Raw genomic sequence first — 11,347 nt, 5'->3', positions numbered from 1 at the left:
TTATCTCTTAATATTAACGGTCTTAATTCACCAATCAAAAGAAAAAGAACTCCAGATTGGATCAGAAAACATGACCCATCCATCTTTAGCCTTCAGGAGACCCACTTCTCAGCCAAACATACAAACAAACTCAGAGTGAAGGGTTGAAAAAGAATCTACCAATCATATGCCCCCAGTAAGAAAGCAGGAGTAGCTATCCTGATATCTAATAAAATGAACTTTTCATTAAAATCAATAGAAAAAGACAAGGAAGGACACTACATATTAATACAGGGAACAATCCAGGAGGAGGATATTACCATTATTAACTTATATTCCCCACACATTGGCGCACCAAAATATGTTAAGCAAATACTCTCAAAATTACAGAATAAAATAGATCCCAATACAATAATACTAGGAGACTTTAACATACCACTCTCACCAAAGGACAGGTCCACCAACCAGAGGATTGGCAAAGAAGCTACCGAATTGAGTGAAGCCAAAAGCGGAACTAACTGAAATCTATACAGTATTTCACCCTAAAACAACAATACACATTCTTCTCAGCAGCTCATGGAACTTTCTCCAAAATCATAGTTCATGCAAGAAACTTAAGCAAATACAAGGGGATTGACTGAATCCCCTGTGTCCTGTCCGAACACAGTGGAATCAAGCTAGTTGTCAATAATAAATCAAACCATAGAAATTATTCAAATACATCAAAATTGAACAGCAAACTTCTGTGAAAAACCTGGGTAACAGAAGAACTTAAAGAAGAAATCAAAAAGTTCCTACAACTCAATGAAAATGAAGATACATCACAAAGAAACTTGTGGGACACAGCAAAAGCATTCTTGAGGGGCAAATTTATTACCCTCAGTGCCCACATCAAGAAAATAGACAGACCAAGTAAAAAATCTCATATTGCAATTAAAATAGCTAGAAAAACATGAACAAATGGAACCCAATGTTACGAGACAAAGCCAATCAAACTAATAGCTGAAAATTAATGAAATAGAGAATAGGAAAATCATAGATAAAATTAATAAAACAAAAAGCTGTTTCTTTAAAAAAATAAGTAAAACTGATGGACCATTGGCAAGATTAATTAAGAAAAGAAGAGAGGAAACCCAAATTAACAAGATCAGGGATGCCACAGGAAAAATCACAAGTAGCCAAGATATCCAAACAATTTTAAAGGACACTTTTCAAAAGTTATATTTTCTAAACAAAGAAAACCTGGCAGAAATGGATGCATTTTTACAGAAACAGAAGTTCCCCAAACTGAGCAAAGAAGAATTAAATCAATTAAATAAGCCACTATCTCACAATGAGATGCAGGAAGCAATCAGAAGTCTTCCAATAAGGAAAAGCCCAGGAATAGATGGATTCACAACAGAATTCTATAAAACCTATAAAGAGGAAGTAATACCCATATTCCTCAAACTCTTCAGAGAAACAGAGAAGGAGGGAACTATCCCAAACTCATTCTACGATGCCAATATCACACTCATCCCCAAACCAGGCAAAGATTCAACCAAAAAAGAGATTCACAGACAAATTTCCTTGAACACAGATGCAAAGATCCTTAACAAAATTCTAGCTAACAGAATCCAGAAAACACACACAAAATAATCATACACTACGACCAGGTCGACTTCATCAGAGAGATGCAGGGATGGTTTAACATACATAGGTCAATAAATGTAATCCAACACATCAACAGAGCCAAGTCAAGATTGACGTGCTTATCTCCACAGACACAGAAAAGGCTTTTGGTAAAATACAACATTCATTTATGTTAAAAGCTGTGGAGAAAATAGGAATAGAAGGAACATTTCTTAAAACAATGAAAGCCATATACGACAGACCAATACCCAATATTATAGTTAATGGGGAAAAGCTACTACCAATTCTCCTAAAATCAGGAACAAGGCAAAGATGCCCACTCTATCCACTCCTCTTCAATATAGTCCTGGAACAATTAGCCAGGACAATAAGGCAAGACAAAGACATTAAAGGGACCCTCATAGGGAAAGAAGTTAAACTATCCCTTTGTGCAGATGAAATGATACTATATTTTCATAATCCCAAAAACTCCATCCCCAAACTCTTAGAAATTATAAATCACTTTGGCAAAGTAGCAGGATACAAAATCAACCCACAAAAATCAGTCGCCTTCCTGTACACTGACAATGTACAAGCAGAGAGGGAAATAAGGGAAGCACCCCATTCACAATAACCTTCCAAAAAATAAAATATTTAGGAATTAACCTAACCAAAGATGTAAAAGAACTATTTAACTAAAAGTATAAAAACTTAAAGAAATAAATTACAGAAGACACCATGAAATGGAAAGACCTTACATGCTCTTGGCTAGACAAACTTAATATAGTGAAAATGGTAATACTGCCAAAATAAATATACAAATTCAATTGCAATTCCTATTAAAATCCAAATGACGTACATCTCTGCAATACAGAAAACGGTCCAAAAATTCATATGGAACAATAAAAGACCTAGAATAACCAAAAGAATTCTAGGAAATAAAGAACATGGGAGGCATGTTGATGCCGAACATTAAACTCTACTATTGAGCCATAATAAAAAAGACAACATGGAACTGGCCCCAAAACAGACCCAAAGACCAATGGAATAGAATAGAAGATTCAGAAATAAAACCACATGCCTACAGTCAGCTGATATTTGACAAAGGACCCAAAGTTATTCAGTGGAAGAAACACAGCCTCTTCAACCACTGGTGCTGGGAAAACTGGGTGGCCACATGTAGAAGACTAAAAGTGGACCCCAGTCTATCACCATGCACCAGCATCAACTCAAAATGGATTAAAGACCTTAACATCAATCTGGAATCTCTTAAACTACCGAAAGACAGAGTAGGAGAGACACTTGGACTTACACGCACAGGAAGGAACTTCCTGAACAGAGTCCCACTGTCACAACAAATTGGAGAGAGACTCAAAAAATGGGACTACCTTAAAATGAAAAGTTTCTGCACAGCTAAAGCTATAGCAACCAAGCTAGAAAGACAACAAACTAATTGGGAAAAAATATTTACCAGCAGTATATCAGACAAGCGGTTAATATCCAGTATATACAGGGAACTCAAGAAACTAATCCCCCCCAAATCTAACAAACCAATTACTAATGGGCAAGGGAAGTAAAGAGAGACTTCTCAGAAGAAGAGATAAGCATGGCAAAGAAACACATGAGGAAATGTTCACCATCCCTGGTGGTGAAGGAAATGCAAATTAAAACAACCTTGAGATACCAACTTACCCCAGTCATAATGGCCCACATCCTCAAGTCAGCCAACGAAAAATGCTGGAGGGGATGCAGAGAAAGATGAACCCTATTACACTGCTGGTGGGAATGTACACTTATACAACCACATTGGAAAGCAATCTGGAGGGACCTCAGAAAACTGAACATTGACCTAGGTATCTATCCTGAACAACAAGGACACAAGCACCTCCATGTTTATTGCAGCACTGTTCACAATAGCCAGGATATGGAAACAACTTAGATGTCCTACCACAGATGAATGGATCCAAAAATTGTGGTATCTATACACAATGGAATATTATGCAGCCATTAGAAAGGACAAAATAATGGCATTTGCAGGGAAATGGATGGAGCTTGAAGGAATCATGTTGAGCAAAGTAAGCCAAGAACAAAGAGACAAACGGCACATGGTCTCCCTGATAAGTGGATGTTAAATCCAAAATGCTATATGATACAACAAAATTAACAGGACTTAAGAAACAAAGGACTTCCACTCATCTGGTCGAATCACTACTAAATAACTCAGTGCTGCTGATCACATGTATGGTATATATGTGCTCACCGGAGGAAAACCAGAAGGATGACACAGAACTAGTGGGAATCCCAGAAAAACATACAACACTTGGACCCATCACCTGAACTGGACATTGACCAAAATGAACAAAGCAACTCAATGGCAGTCATGGGAGGGAGGGAACAAGTGGGAAAGAGGGAACAGCTGATGCTGTGCAAAACAAAAGAAATGTACATAACACTAAATGTGAAAGAAATAACTATTGCAAAGCTCATACACCTTTATAGATAATTTGCTCCATGAAAGTTATAATGTGTTTATGAATTTTAACTAAACATCACTATCCCACAATACTGTTAAACTTGGGAAATTATGTAATCACTTAATCACAATAAAAAATTTGGAAAAAAATAAAAATAAAAATGGCTACAGCATGGTTTAACAGAGAGCTTGAATCCTTTCTGAGCCTTAGATATTTTCTGACTAGAAGCAGAATGGCAAACTGACGTGGGAAACTAAATCTAACATATGAAACAATTTTTCAGAAGAGTATGTGGCTCATCAGTTTGGCTCCTGACCTGGTATTATAATAGGACTCACAAAATTTACATTCAATTCCCCACTGAAGTAGAGGGTATACATGGCATGCTCTGCTACATCATAAATCACTTGCTGGTGATGAAAAATCCCTTTCAATAGGAAATGCTCAATAAATTCAGTTTATTGAATAATCATAACAACCCTAGAAGATGGGAAATACCAGTATCCAATCGTATAATTTGGGACTTGAAAGCAGGGACTGTTTCTGATCCACTTTCTAGCACTCTACCTATTGAACCACAGCTCCACTTCTGTTTTTCTTTTAGTTTATTTGGTCGTGGAGCTTGATCTCAAGGACTGGGTGCTGTCCCTGATCTACTTTCTAGCACTCTAACACTTGAGCCAGAACTCCATTTCTGGTTTTTGTTGTAATTGTTATTGTTGTTGGTGGTGGTAGTGGTGGTGGTGGTGGTAATGGGGCCTGAACTCTGGGACTTGGTGCTGTGTCTCATCTTTTCAGGTTAAAGCTCTATTGTTTCAGACATAGTAACACTTCTGGCTTTTTCTACTTATGTGGAGGTGAGCATTCGAACCCAGGGCCTCATGCATGACAAGCATGCTTCCACTGAGGCAAATTCTCAGCACACTTCTGGTTTTTGAGAGACTAACTGGAACTAAGAATCTCATAGTGCCTTTTCTGCCCGGGTTGGCTTTGAAACACAACCCTTCCATCTCAGCCTGCTGAGGAATTTTATAGGCATGAGCCACCTGTCCCTGGCTCCAATCACATTTGCATATAAGTGAATAAAGCTCAATGATATATTGTCTTCCTCTTTAACCAAAATCAAGTAAGTAGCCAAAATTGAATTGGAAATTCAGTTGAATCTGAGTCTATATTCTTTTTTTAAAATTTTTTATTGTAAAGATACTATACAAAGGGTTACAGTTACATGAGCAAGGTAATGAGTACACTTCCTATTGAGCATGGTTACCCCCTCCATTGCTTTCCCCTTACTATCCCTTCCCTCCCTACCTTCAGTGAGATTCTTTTTTTTTTCAATTGTGATTAAGTGATTACATAATTTCCCAAGTTTCACAGTATTGTGGAATAATGATATTCATTTAAAGTCACAAGTTCATTCTAACTTTCCTGGAGCAAATTGTCTATCACGGTCTATAACATATAACAGTGTACACATATACACCATACATGTGATCAGCAGCATGGGGATATTTAGTAGTGGTTCGACCATATGAGTGGGAGTTCTTTGTTTCTTAAGTCCTGTTAGTTTTGTCGTATCACCTAACATTTTGGATTTAGCATCCACTTATCAGGGAGACCATGTACCGTTTGTCTCTTTGCTCTTGGCTTACCTCGCTCAACATTATTCCTTCTAGCTCCATCCATTTCCCTGCAAATGCCATTATTTTGTCCTTTCTAATGTCTGAATAATATTGCATTGTGTATAGATACCACAATTTTTGGATCCATTCATCTGTGGTGGGGCATCTGGGTTGTTTCCATATCCTACCTATTGTGAACAGTGCTGCAATAAACATTGGAGGTGCGCATGTCCTTGTACATTGGTTCCTGTTGTTCAGGGTAGATGGCTAGAAGTGGTATGACTGGGTCATAAGGGAGGACAATCTTTAACTTTCTAAGGACCCTCCAGACTGCTTTCCAAAGTGGTTGTATAAGTGTACATTCCCACCAGCAGTGTAATAGGGTTCCTCTTTCTCCACATCCCCTCCAGCATTTGTGGTTGGCTGATTTGTAGATGTGGGCCATTCTGACTCAGGTAAGGTGGTATCTCAGAATTGTCTTTATTTGCATTTCCTTCACCAACAGGGATGATGAACATTTCCTCATGTGTTTCGTTGCCATTTTTCTTTCTTAATCTGAGAAGTTCCTCTTTAGTTCCCTTGCCCATTTAGTAATTGGTTTGTTAGGTTTGGGAGGGGTTAGTTTCTTGAGTTCCATATATATAGTGGATGTTAACCACTTCTCTCATTTATTGCTGGTAGATATTTTTTCTCAATTAGTTGGTTGTCTTTCTAGCTTTGATGTGATAGATTTAGCTGTGCAGAAGCTTTTTATTTTAAGGTAGTCCCATTTGTCGAGTCTCTCTCCAATTTGTTGTGACCCTGGGACTCTGTTCAAGAAGTTCCTTTCTGTGCCTATTAGTTCAAGTATCTCTCCTACTCTGTCCTGCAGTAGTTTCAGAGATTAAGGTTTAATGTTGAGATCTTTAATCCATTTTGAGTTGATGTTGGTGCATGGTGATAGGCTGGGTCAACTTTTAGTTTTCTGCATGTGGCTGTCCACCTTTCCCAGCACCCATGGTTGAAGAGGTTGTGTTTCTTCCATTGTATGTCTTTGGCTCCTTTGTCAAATATGAGCTGGCTGTAGGCCTGTGGATTTATTTCGGTGCCACGCCTACTCTGGTGGAGTCTGCTTAGCATGGAAAACCTGCTTTCAGACCTGAGAATGGGGCTTCACAGAGACCTATCTCTGAGAATGGGACTTCACCGTAGTCTACCTCAGAGAATGGGGCTTCAAAGAGGCCTACCTCCTGGAAAGGCTGGCAAGCCCCTGGGAAAGATGTCTTTCTGTTCCTGTTTTTCTTTTCTTCACTGTATAGGAGTGCCTATTAATCTTTTACTGTTCCTGCTGCTCATTGTACTTACTCATACTCAACGTTCCCTTATTCAAGGCTCTTTCTTAAGAGTGTTGACGACTCCAACATCTGATGAGTGTCTTAAAAATATGACTAACTCACCAGAGTTAAATGCTACCCTGAAAGCCCCTCTTATGGAGGCTAGTAGACAAGTCATAAGTAAATATAAAAGTATTGGGGGTTTCATTATGTCACTTCAGCAGAAGGAATTGTTTATAAGAGATTTACAAGAAGCCATAGGCGCGGCTAGAGCACAAAGAGTGTATGTCAATTGCTGGGAAAACTACTTAGGAGAAAGAACTTCCTGTTACTCTCTTTCATTTACTAAGAGACTTGCTAGATCTAGGCCTCCTTGGTGCTTACTATTAAAGAAGGAACAAGAAAGATCTTATGGGACAGTTAAGGCCTCTATAGAAAGAAGTAATGGTTACTTGGTGATAAACATCGAAACCCATTGTATTTCTTAAAAATAGAGGTAAAGCAGAAAACAAGTGCCTATCAAGCGACCAGCTGGTGACCACCCAAGAACGAAGCTCTGCAGCAAGATTGTGTAACCTTTTGCCCTTTCTCATGGAGACTTTTGCTATAAAAGTTTGTTATCCTCTGCATTAAATCGCACTCAGCATCCACTCCTCGTGTGTGAGTTGTCTGTTTGCCATCTCCTCACCTATTCCATTTCCTCCACTAGGTGTCCTCCGTTGTCCCGACAGAGCCGGTCCGTGGCATTTCTGGGTCTTCTATTCTATTCCATTGGTCTTCGGGTCTGTTTTTGTGCCAGTACCATGCTATCTTTGTTATTATAGTTCTGTAGTACAGTTTGAAGTTCGGCCTAGATATCCCTCCCAGGTTATCTTTATTCCCTAGAATTGTTTTGGCTATTCTAGGTCTTTTATTGTTCCATATGAATTTTTGACTGTTTTCTGTATTTCAGTGATGTACATCATTGGGATTTTAATAGGAATTGCATTGAATTTGTATATTAATTTTGGCAGTATTACCATCTTCACTATATTAAGTCTGCCTATCCAAGAGCATGGGAGGTCTTTCCATTTCCTAGTGTCTTCTGCAATTTCTTTCTTTAACTTTTTATAGTTTTCATTAAATAGTTCTTTTACATCTTCGGTTAGGTTAATTCCTAAATATTTTATTTTTGGGGAGGTTATTGTGAATGGGGTTGCTTCTTTTATTTCCCTCTCTTCTTGTACATTGTCAGTGTACAGGAAGGCAACTGATTTTTGTGGGTTTATTTTGTATCCTGCTACTTTGCCGAAGTGATTTATGATTTCTAAAAGTTTAGGGATGGAGTTTTTGGGATCGTGAAGGTATAGTATCATGTCGTCTGCAAAAAGGGATAGTTTAACTTCTTCTTTCCCTATGCGGATCCCTTTAATATCTTTTTCTTGCCTTATTCCCCTGGATAAGGGTTCCAGGACTATATTGAAGAAGAGTGGAGACAGTGGGCATCCTTGCCTTGTTCCTGATTTTAGAGAATTGGTTGTAGCTTTTCCCCATTACGTATAATTGGCTATTGGTCTGTCATAAATGGCTTTTATTGTTTTAAGAAATGTTCCTTCTATTCCTATTTTCTCCAGAGCTTAATATGAATGAATGTTGATTTTATCAAAGGCCTTTTCTGCATCTGTGGCGATAATCATGTGATTCTTGACCTTGGCTCTGTTGATGTGTTGGATTACATTTATTGACTAACGTATGTTAAACCATCCCTGCATCTCTGGGCTGAAGCCTACCTGGTCATAGTGTATAATTTTTTTTACGTGTTTCTGGATTCTGTTAGCTAGAATCTTGTTAAGGATCTTTGCATCTGTGTTCATCAAGGAAATTGGCCTGTAATTCTCCTTTTTGGTTGGGTCTTTGCCTGGTTTGGAGATGAGTGTGATATTGGCATCGTACAATGAGTTTGGGATAGCTCCCTCCTTCTCTTTTTCTCTGAAGAGCTTGAGGAGTATGGGTAATAGCTCTTCTTTAAAGGTCTTGTAGAATTCTACTGTGAATCCATCTAGTTCTGGGCTTTTTTTTTTGTTGGAAGACTTTTGATAACTACCTGTACCTCGTTGTAGGATATTGGCTAATTTAATTGGTTTACTTCTTCTTTGCTCAATTTGGGCAACTTGTATATTTCTCTAAAAATGCATCCATTTCTGCCAGGTTTTCTTCCTTTAGAGAGTATAACTTTTGAAAGTAGTCCGTTAGGATTGTTTGAATATCTTGGGTACGTGTGGTGATTTTTCCCGTGGCATCCCCAATCCCGTTAATATGGGTTTCCTCTCTTCTTTTTTTAATTAATCTTGCCAATGGTTCATCAATTTAATTTATTTTTTCAAAGCACCAGCTTTTTGTTTGGTTAATTTTGGCTATAATTTTCTGATTTTCTAATTGGTTAATCTCTGCTCTTAATTTGGTTATCTGGCTCCATCTAGTAACTTCAGGTTCCATTTTTTCTTGTTTTTCTAGCTGTTTTAATTGCAACATGAGATTATTTACTTGGTCTGTCTCCATTCTCTTGATGTGGGCACTGAGGGCAATAAATCTGCCCCTCAGGACTGCTTTTGCTGTGTCCCACAAGTTTCTTTGCAATGTGTTTTCATTTTCATTGAGTTGTAGGAAATGTTTTATTTCTTCTCTGATCTCTTCTGTTACCCAGGCATTGCTAAGAAGTGTGCTGTTCAATTTCCCTGTATTAGAAAAATTTCTGCGGTATGCTTTGTTATTGATAACTAGCTTAATTCCACTGTGGTCAGATAGGACACAGGGGATTATGTCGATCTCTTTGTATTTGCTTAAGTTCCTTGCATGAACTATGATATGGTCTCTTTTGGGGAAAGTTCCATGAGCTGCTGAGAAGAATGTGTACTGTGTTGTTTTAGGGTGAAATACTCGGTAGATGTCAGTTAATTCTGCTTGAAGTATGGCCTCACTTAATTCGGTAGCTTCATTGCCAATCCTCTGGTTGGTGGATCTGTCCTTTGGTGAGAGTGGTGTGTTAAAGTTTCCTAGTATTATCGTGTTGCGATCTATTTTATTCTGTAAGTTTGAGAGTATTTGTTTTACCTATGTGGGTGCATCAATATTTGGGGCATATAAGTGGATGATGGTAATATCCTCCTCTTGGATTGTTCCCTCTATTAATATGTAGTGTCCATCCTTGTCTTTCTGTACTGGTTTAAATGAAAAGTTTATTTTGTCAGATATCAGGATAGCTACACCTGCTTTCTTACTGGGGGCATTTGATTTGTAGATCCTTTTCCAACCCTTTACTCTGAATTTGTTTGTATGTTTGGCTGAGAGGTGGGTCTCCTGAAGGCAACAGATGAATGGGTCTTGTTTTCTGTTCCAGTCTGCAGTTTTTTCTTTTGATTGGCAAATTAAGCCCATTAATATTGAGAAAGTATAGAGAGATGCATTGTTTTCTCTGTCATCCCGTTTTCCTAAGTTTTTCTTCTTTCCTTTCCTCCTGTGTTTGCTTAGTTAGACTTTGATTAATGCCTGTCTGGGCGAAGGTCCCAGTTCCTGGTTGCTTTCTTCAGGTTGTGTCCCCCCCCTTAGTATTATTTGTAATGCTTGCTTAATGTTTATGTATTCATTTAGTTTTTCTTTGCCATTAAAAATTTTCAGTTCTCCATCGAATGTGAATGCTAGCTTTGCCAGGTATATCAGTCTGGGTTGGCAGTTATTGGCTCTCAGTGCTCATATGGTACTTTCCCAGGCCTTTCTTGCATTCAGTGTTTGTGTGGAGAGATCTGCAGTGATTCTAATTTGTTTCCCATTGTAGTATAGCTCCTTCTTCGTTTTTGCTGTATGCAAGATTGTTTCATTATTATTCAGATCTATCAGTGTTTCTCGTGGGATTTTGCTTGTTGGGTGTGCTATATGCTTCTGTTATGTAGGTAAGATGTTCTTTTTTGAGATGGGGAAAATTTTCACTGATTAACTTGTCGAATAGGTGTTGCATTCCCTTGCTCTGAAACTCCTCACCTTCGTCCACTCCAATTATACAAACGTTAAATTTCTTGGCATTATCTGCTTGCTCTTGAATTTTCCTTTGGCTTAATTTGAGTGATTTTTTTCCATATCTGTCACTTTTTGGTCCACTTGGTGTATTCTCTCTTCTGTATCTGACACACTACAATCCATTTCACTCACTCTGCTGACCGTGGCTTCTATTGTGGTTTGCATGGAGGACATGGACTCCTTTATGGATTCTATGTTGGTTCTCAAAGTACTGATCTCACCTCTTAATGAGGTATGTACTGTCTCCAATTTGGCACTTATCTCATTTCTTACTGAGGTTTCTGCTGCCTCTAGTTTT

This window comes from Dipodomys spectabilis, unplaced genomic scaffold, assembly GCF_019054845.1.
Source record: "Dipodomys spectabilis isolate Male_0828 unplaced genomic scaffold, ASM1905484v1 ptg000428l, whole genome shotgun sequence".
NCBI classification, from domain to species: Eukaryota; Metazoa; Chordata; class Mammalia; order Rodentia; family Heteromyidae; genus Dipodomys; species Dipodomys spectabilis.
The sequence above is the reverse complement of the archived record's forward strand: the minus strand, read 5'-3'. Positions refer to the sequence as shown.